This window comes from Nilaparvata lugens, chromosome 5, assembly GCF_014356525.2.
Source record: "Nilaparvata lugens isolate BPH chromosome 5, ASM1435652v1, whole genome shotgun sequence".
NCBI lineage: Eukaryota > Metazoa > Arthropoda > Insecta > Hemiptera > Delphacidae > Nilaparvata > Nilaparvata lugens.
Genome location: NC_052508.1, coordinates 58,422,637 through 58,431,904, shown reverse-complemented (window position 1 = coordinate 58,431,904; position 9,268 = coordinate 58,422,637).

Genomic DNA, 9,268 nt, shown 5'->3' with positions numbered 1-9,268 from the left:
CTTCAAAACTTCTTCATTGTTTATGAAACCTGCTCAGAATAATCCATTTTTAAAAATGTTTGATTAACTTTAAAGTAGATAATGTATTTTTGTATAAATACAATTATTTGTTTGAACACAACATTGATTGATACAGTAGGATACAGATTGATTGATATAGTATACAACAAATTGATACGTATCTATATGGCGTGATTATGAAGAATTCAGCCAATATTAATTATTGTTCGTATGAATCCGTTGAAACATTCTATTTGATTCTGATAATATTCAAACTGTAGGAAAGTGAAAAGTACAGCACACTTCGCTCAGAAGCAAGCATCCGTTGTAAGCATCTGTTGCTTTGAAATTTCCCAAGCTGAATTAAAATTAGACTTGGACTATAAACTGGGCAGATGCGCCAGGAATAGAGCGCTATTCTGTGTGGAATGCACAAACACAGACAAAATACTGGCTGAAGGCACACTTCTCCTCATATGGCCTGTTACAGAATTAGATACATGACTAACCGCTCCACCGCATCACCACACCCCTCATCACGCATTACCGCCACCTCATCCCCATTCGCAAGCACATCTGCAGCAGTGAAGCATATTCACTTCTGGTATTTGCTTGTAGACGAAGCCTGCATGAAAGGAATCACTGTCAGAATTAAATAAAGCAATCCATTGTCTGATTTTGAGAGATCCAACTTTAGATTGCCTATTTCATATACGGGTACTGTAATTATAGAACATTATTTTTAATACCGTACTATTGAATATGAAATGGAACAAGTGTAATGTGCGGAAAAATATTGTAAAAGTAGGATACTGTACTACACTATAGTGAGTTCCATGTTATAATGGCAGTATTTGCTTAGCAATTGAAGATGAGTGATTTTTCTGATCTGAGAGTGGAGGTAAAATTTATGTTTCAGTGAATAACTCACCCTGTATTGTAGCGAAACGTCTCATATTATAGTACAAAAAAGCACAACCTTTGTTAGGTCAACCTCTTCCCATAGCCCGAATATCAACCAAACCTGGGGAGATTTGCATTTTTCATGAAATCAATGAATACATCATGGATTTTTGCAAAAATGGTCAAAAAATAAAATCGATCAAACTCTCAGGAGTAATTAATAGTACTTGACGAGAGGAACAATATATGTCATCACATTGGCCAAATTCACTTCTATTCAAGAGTTATAAGCATTTGAAGATGAGTGATTTTTCTGATCTGAGAGTGGAGGTGAGATTTGATATGTTTCAGTGAATGACTCACCCTGTATTGTAGCCAATCGTTTCTTATAGCACGACACTTGTTAGGTCAACCTCTATCCATAGCCCGAATATCAACCAAATCTAGGAGATTTGTATTTTTCACTCAATTCGAACTTTTTAATCAAGTACGTGAATACACGTATGTACTGTATTTTAGAAAGATATAAAATCTTGTCGACTAGGATCGCCCTTGATTAAGCTGGATTCTATAAGCGGTTATTAGATTAAAAAATGTATTTCTTATTTTTACTTTCCTTGCCCTTTTACCATAGGTAAGGAAAGTATTGCTTTCCGAAAAAAATTAAGGTACCCCAATTTCCAAATTTCTATTTGTTTCAAGGTCCAAAAAATTGGTTTTTGGGTATTGGTCTGTATGAGTGTATGTGCGTCTTTTTAGACGATATCTCATCTCCCAATTAACGGAATAACTTGAATTTCATAACTTAAGGTCCTTACACTATAAGGATCCGGCACGAACAATTTCGATCAAATGCAATTCAAGATGGCGGCTAAAATGGCAAAAATGTTGTCAAAACAGGGTTTTTCGTGATTTTCTCGGAAACGGCTCCAACGATTTTGATCAAATTCATACCTGAAATAGTCATCGGTAAGCTCTATCAACTGCCACAAGTCCCATATCTGTAAAAATTTCAGGAGCTCCGCCCCATCAATGCAGATAGATTCCCAATTATCAGGCTTCAGATACAATTGAAACAAAAAAAATCAAGTGGAGTAGATTGAGCATGAAAATCTCTACAATTAATGTTCAGTAACATTTTCACCTAAAATTGAAAATAAGCTTTAAATTCGAGAAAATATGATTATTCAATTGCAAATTATCGTTGATTCTATTAAATCATTCACTATGAAGAGATAGCTAGCAGACCTCATGTGTGTCTCCAGCGTTATTGCCCTGTCACCAGCTGACTCAAATCTTTGAATAGTAGCTTTGAGATGCGCGGGAACACTAGCGTCAGGTGATCAATTTTCATAACGGCAAGGAAAGTTGTGTGAGTGCGCCACACCAGATTTTTAGAACTCGTCGCTGGAGTTCAAGGCTTCTTTTTCCAGTCACGCCAAAAGCTATTGTATTTTATTGACTCTTTATATTTTTAAAAATATTTCTTGTATTTGGCAAATTTGGCATATTATTTCTTGTATTCATTCCCAAATATCATCATCAAAGACCGTGGAGGCTAAGGTTCAATAGTGTTATTCTTCCCATGAGTTCTATTTTGGACTATTCCCAAATACCTAGATATTTGTATGAGTGTACTCTTTCTATACGCTCACAGTTACATACATTGCTTTGGGGATCATCACAGTTCTGTTATGTATTTTGATGTCTTCAAGGTTGTAGTCAGTAATGGGGCGCAGAGATATTGGCATAAACTTTGTTTTTGTTACATTTAGAGAAAGGGTGTTCTGGTCAAGCCACTTTTTCACCTGTGCAAGATCATGTGTTGCTTTATCTTTTACTTCCTCCCAAGAAGCACCTCTCAGAAAAATCAGGGTATCGTCGGCAAATAGCAAAATCTTTCCATTCAGGGCAAGTCTCGAAATATTGTTAATGTAGACGAGGAAAAGCAGGGGACCCAGAGTACTGCCCTGGATCACCCTGTAATCCACGTTAGCTTCATCACCAACTATACCCGCTATGGAAACAGATTGCCTCCTGTTTGAAAGAAAACTATTGAACCAAGACAAGGATGTACCTTGGTTGCCTATGTATTCTAACTTTTTTAAGAGCTTTCTCCTATCTATAGAATCAAAAGCTTTTTTCAAGTCTAAGAAGATCATGATGGATTTTTGGCTAGAAGATATAGAATTGTTAATCTCTACATTGATATCAAATAGGGCATCAGTTATTGATTTATCTTGCCTAAACCCATAGGTACTGAGATTTACTAAGAATATTGTTTGCTAGAAGATAGCTCATCAGTTGTTCTTTCACAATTTTTTCTAATATTTTAGAGAAAACACTCAAAAGGGATATAGGACGGTAGTTATTCATATCATTACATGCTCCAGATTTAAATAGAGGTATCACTTTAGCTAATTTGAAAGGATCAGGGAATACACCACATGACAGACTAAGATTAATTAGATGAAGAAGGGGTTTTGATAAAAGATGAATGTTATATTTAAGAGAGGATGCAGAGAAATTATCATAACCAGGGGCAGAACCTCCTCTTAAGCCGGACACGTGTCGCAAGATAACTTGCTCCGTGACAGGCCTCAAGACAAAGTTAGTATGACTTCTGTATAAATAGTCATCTATTAAAGGTTCATCACCTGAAACAATAGTATTAGCCAACCTCCTGCCTACACTAGAGAAGAAATTGTTGAATTCATTGGATACATCCTTATAGGAGTTCAAGGAGAGGTTCTGTGTACTCGTATTTAGAAATTTTTGTAGGGGGAACTGTTCTTTATTCTTTGTACGGCCTTCTATCTCATTGACGGTATTCCAAAAAAGTTTTGGATTGCCATAGTTTGCATCAAATTGTGATCGGTAATAATCTCTCTTTGTCTGTTTCAATAGGTTACTCAATAGGTTTCTGTGAGTGCGGTATTGATTTTTTAGAACATCATTGAAAGGCTGTCTTTTGATTAGTTTGCTCAAATTATCCCTAGTTCGAATAGCTGCAACAAGACCAGACGTGATCGACGGCTTGAGTTTTTTAGATTTGGATGTATACCGGTAATTAAATTTTTTTTTGACTTCTCTGTACATATTCTAATATTGGAACAAAATAATTGAGCGCAGGAATTGACAGGCAAAGAAGGGTTGCCAGTCGATACTTGCTAAATTATTACTGAGAAGAGATTTTGAAAAATGTAGGTATTATTAGTGGTATTAGCTTCATGTCCTGACTGAATATTTGGCTGCATAGGGGAAGTGATAGTTACGGTGATACTATAATGATCGGTTACACTGGTATGGAGAACAGCTGAATTTACTGCCGACATATCACAATGCCTCAGGAACGCATGGTCCAGACATGCTCCACCAGTTCCTGACACTCTCGTTGGCTTATCGATACATTGGACAAGACCGGCTCCTGACAAACTGTTAAGATATCGATCAGTGACAACATTTTTGAGTAAATCTATATTTATGTCGCCTATCAAGATGCATTCTCTATTTCGTGGAATATTTCTGTAATATGTATCCAGTTCAGTAATAAAATTATCAATACTGCTATAGAATGTTCTATACAACCCCAGCAAGTTATAATTTTCCCCGCAATAATTAAAATCAAGACTTAACCCATAAACATCTCCAAGAGTAACCTCCCTTGCAACCGTTGATATTCGCTCATTTACATAAATCAATACACCATCGTTCTGGTTGCGATAGGTGCTTGTATTAAAAGAATTGAAACCAGCAAGATCAACAACACCGTCACACCATGGGCAACCAACATTCTGAAAAAAATATTATATTCAATTTGGGAAAAACAGGGGTTTTCACGATTTTCTCAAAACGGCTCCAATGATTTTGATCAAATTTATACCTAAAATAGTAATTGATAAGCTCTATCAACTGCCACAAGTCCCATATCTGGAAAATTCCAGGAGCTCCGCCCCATCCATGCAAAGTTCGATTTTAGATTCCCAATTATCAGGCTCCAGATACAATTTAAACAAAAAATTTCAAGTGGAAAAGATTGAGCATGAAAATCTCTACAATTAATGTTCAGTAACATATTCACCTTAAATTGAAAATAAGCTCAGAATTTGAGAAAATGTGATAATTTCAATTGCAAACTGTTGGCAACTGTTGATTCTATCAAATCATTCACTATGAAGAGATAGCAGACTCCGTGTGTCTCCAGCGTTATTGTCCTGTCACCAGCTAGCTTGGATCTTTGAATAGTAGACTTAAGATGCGCGTGAACACTAGCGTCAGGTGATAAATTTTCATAACGACAAGGAAATTTGTGTGAGTGCGCCACACCAGATTTTTTTAAAAGTAAATAGAACTCTTTGTATGCATCAGAAAGTTGGTACCTATTTATTTCTTGTAATATATATACACATAACGTTTTGCTTCAATTAGTTTTGAATATCAAATCAGGTAGGTGACGTCATCCATTCTCCATACACTGAGTAAACCGATTTCTGGTGTTTGGCATAGCTCCTGCTAGCATTGGTGCAGGCTTTATGTTAGCAATTTCTTCCCTGATATTGGTATTAGAATCTTGTAGGGTCCTTGGACGGTTCACATAAACAAGGGATTTCAAAAACCCTCATAGAAAAAAATGAAAAGGGTTCAAATCAGGAGATCGGGCTGGCTACTCCAAATAGCTCCTAATTAAGATGAGGCGTTCTGGAAAGTGTTCCCTTAATATTGAAGTCACATAAGAAAGTTCCTGCACAATGGCGATCTTGTATGGATGGAAATGATGATCAAGATGCCATTTTGCTGCAATATAATTTACACTTATACACGTCCGAATTTCAATTTGATTGTTTGACTTCATTATATGTGAGAAGTCTACTTTGATCAATAGCAGGAATAATGGAAAGTTTTGTCTCCAGTTGCGTTATTGCTGCTATAAAGTAGTATAGTGCAAACTGGGAATTTAATATTGTTGTGGATTTTTTTTCACGGACATCGTTATCAAGAATGAGCTCAATGATTCATCCAATGGTCCTATCACAACAATGTATCATAGAATAAAAGAAAGGTTTAGAGAATTCCAACCAAGCAACCATATGAAACCATATTCTATCTGGAGTTTATAGTTTATCGGAGATTGACAATGGTGTATTAACCGAAACCGGTCTTTCTAAGTATCAATAAAATTTGTGGTTTTTGCCAATTTCTTAGTATTTTTATTTAAGATGAATAATTACCACAATATCAACTTTTCAAATATACAAAAAGCATATTTTATCTCTCTACGTCACTTAACTGCATGGAAGATGAGGAAAATATTCACGTATGCTTTGAATGGGATATCAAGGGATCTGTTTGCTGTAAAGGCATGAGATCTGTTTGAGCAGGCAACAGCAGATTCAATTGCAAATCTATCCCCAATAGAGAATCAACAGATCAAATATGACAACAGACAGTTCCAATGGCAAATCTGTTTCCTATAGAAAAGCATTCAATTGCGAGACACAGTATAGTATAGGTCATCTCGTGGGTGTAGGCATCTATTCAACGACTGAATCGCAATACAGTCGTTAGGGCGTCTATCGAAGTGTGATGGCGGAGAAAGAGGTAGAAAGAGATGGAAAGTGATATGAACTTGGAGAACTACTAAGTGAAAAGTGATAGAAGAAGAGAGAAAAATAAGACGAAGAGGTCAAGAAGAAGAAAGTGAGTAGAAGGACGGTGAGGGAAAGAAAAAGGGATAGAGAAGGAGAAGAATAAGGCTATAAGTATCAATGTTTCCATGATAACAGAGGGAGTGATAAAAACTGAATTAAATAGAGAGGAGAAAACTGACATAATATTATTGAGAAAGATACTTGAAGTAACATACGTGAGGAGTAAGCAAAGATATAATCTATGAATATAATTTTATAGATTATGGATGAAAATTGGCTGTTGAATGAGAAGAGAAGTGGAGAATAGCTCACGAATATAAAAAAGACACGGGTGAAAATAAAAAAAGTGGTAGAGAGGGAATTAAAGAGAATAGACAGAGAGATTGATTTCCTTTTTTGAGGGCGGAGTTAGGACTCCAGGTCCTCTCTGCCACACAACCCTGAGGAAGAGAAAGAGAGAGTGTGAGAGTGAGAGAGAGACGCGAGCTGTGAGAGAGATAATCTTTCCATCATTCATCCCACTCAGATGTACGCAGCATTAGCCAGCATTCATAATAGCAGACTCCATACTCTCCTGCCAATGATAGTCATATTAATCAATAGAAAAGCAATTTCCATGGATGGATTGCAATGGATCCAATTCCTGAATGGATTCCAAATCACTGGATTGCATGACTCTCCTTCCATTCGAACAAGATGAAGCTCTACAATCTGTAAGGGTGATATGGACGGCAAGATAAACCTCCACTAAATATGTAAGCAATATGTGCCTTCACCGAGTATGTAAGGGTGGGAAAATGAAAAACAAGAAATGATCGTACTGGTTTTGATAATTAAAACAAAACAATAAATTATTTGTACAAAAAATTAGAATTATAATTATAAATTATGGAATAACAATAAAAATATGAATATTTCAAGGGCTACTCGCTTGGCTGCTAGTGAAGATTAAATTTTGTTGTGATTATGGAAAATTTAAAACAATGACTCAGTAGTCACCTACCTTTATGAAAATGGCCCCCAATTTGGCATCCACTGGTTAATCGCGACGTTAATTATTAATGAAAAATAAAATAAAAAAAAACTGATCTAATGAAGTGGGTTCAGATCCCTTCCTATTCAATAATACAATTCTCTTTAAACTGCCCGAACTGTGACAGGAAAACTGTATTATAAAACAAGAACAAAATCTATCCCCTTCACCAGAACAGCCGGACTTTACTCACAGTCCTATCGAACGAGCTCACACACCGACTAGTAAAATCACGACCTGTTTTGGGTATTCATCTCATTACCATGACATGATATCAATGGATTCTATGGCTTGATGATGGATACTCGAAACTGGTCGTGTTATTGGATTAAGAAGAAATAGTGCTAGCGAAGTTTTTCAATAAAACCATCAAGTACCCCTCTATAAACAAATTGGAAATTGAAATTCATTTCACATATCTACTGTAGAAGATCTGATAATAAGACACAGGATGCGTGAGAGACCTTCCTTTGTGAAGCATCGCATTGAAATCAACAAAAATGATTAGTGTACAACAAGATAAATAATTTGAAACTATTACATTGATAGCAAAATAATAATAATAATTCTGTCAATACACTCATGAAATCTATTCCAATGTCAATCATCTTATTAAGAAAATATTAACGATTCCAGTCATTATTACTGTTTTAACAAGCTCCTTCATCCGCAATATACTCTAGTCAATTCTTTTTTAAAATCTAATTCTTATCTCTTTGTATAGAAGTTGATCACTCTCTCTCTCTCACACACTCTCACTCTCTCTCTCTTTCTTTCTCTCTTTTCTACTCCAAGGTATTCTCTTCTTCAAATACCATCTCCTATACTCACAAACTCATATCTAACTCATATCTTTCCCCTGATATTCGAATCCCTCTCCCCGCAACAGCATCCCGATAAGGTTGCCATGACAACGCGGAATCATATAGAAAGCGGAAACCCTTCAACGCGTAAACAGAAAGTACTGCGCATGCGTTGAGGCCGTTTTCTGCCTGAGGGCGCTCGCAAAAGCGGCAATTTTTTCTTGATCTTGTATGGATGGAAATGATGATCATCATGAAGAATTCGTCTCACAGATCGATCAGAAAGTCCAAGTACAGACGCATATTTGCGCGCAGAACGCTGTGGTGATCGCAACATTGAAACTCTCACTGCTCCAATGTTTTCAGGTGACCTAATGGGCCAAAGGACTTCAGCTCTTTGTCTTGTCGCACTTGCAGTTTGTCTGAACATAGTGACCCACGTAACAATCGATTTCCGGTGCGGGACAGTAACCAAAGGGGCTGAATAAAAGCGATTTCGAAATGCGCGCTGGGTTGTGATCACAGAACATCCGCTTGAAAAATAAGTCTCAACGGCAAATGCACGCTTCACATTGTTCCAATGGCTACTGAAAATCGTCGGGAAGAGAAATTCATGATCTGACCTCTCTAAGGAGACCAAATTTGCTGTACTACGACATCTGCTGACTGAATGGCGTTCACTTTAGAAAAGGAAGTTTTGCTGCCGCACCCGGTATAGTGACGTCTGATTGGAAAAATACATAATCTGTATTATTCATTCGCGATCAATGTTGTAAGATGTAACTTATTGAAATATTCACCATTTCTACTGTATTTTACAACAAGAGGGTGGGGGGATGTTTTATAAAGGTCAAGAAATATTGTGATGCATGAGAAGACTC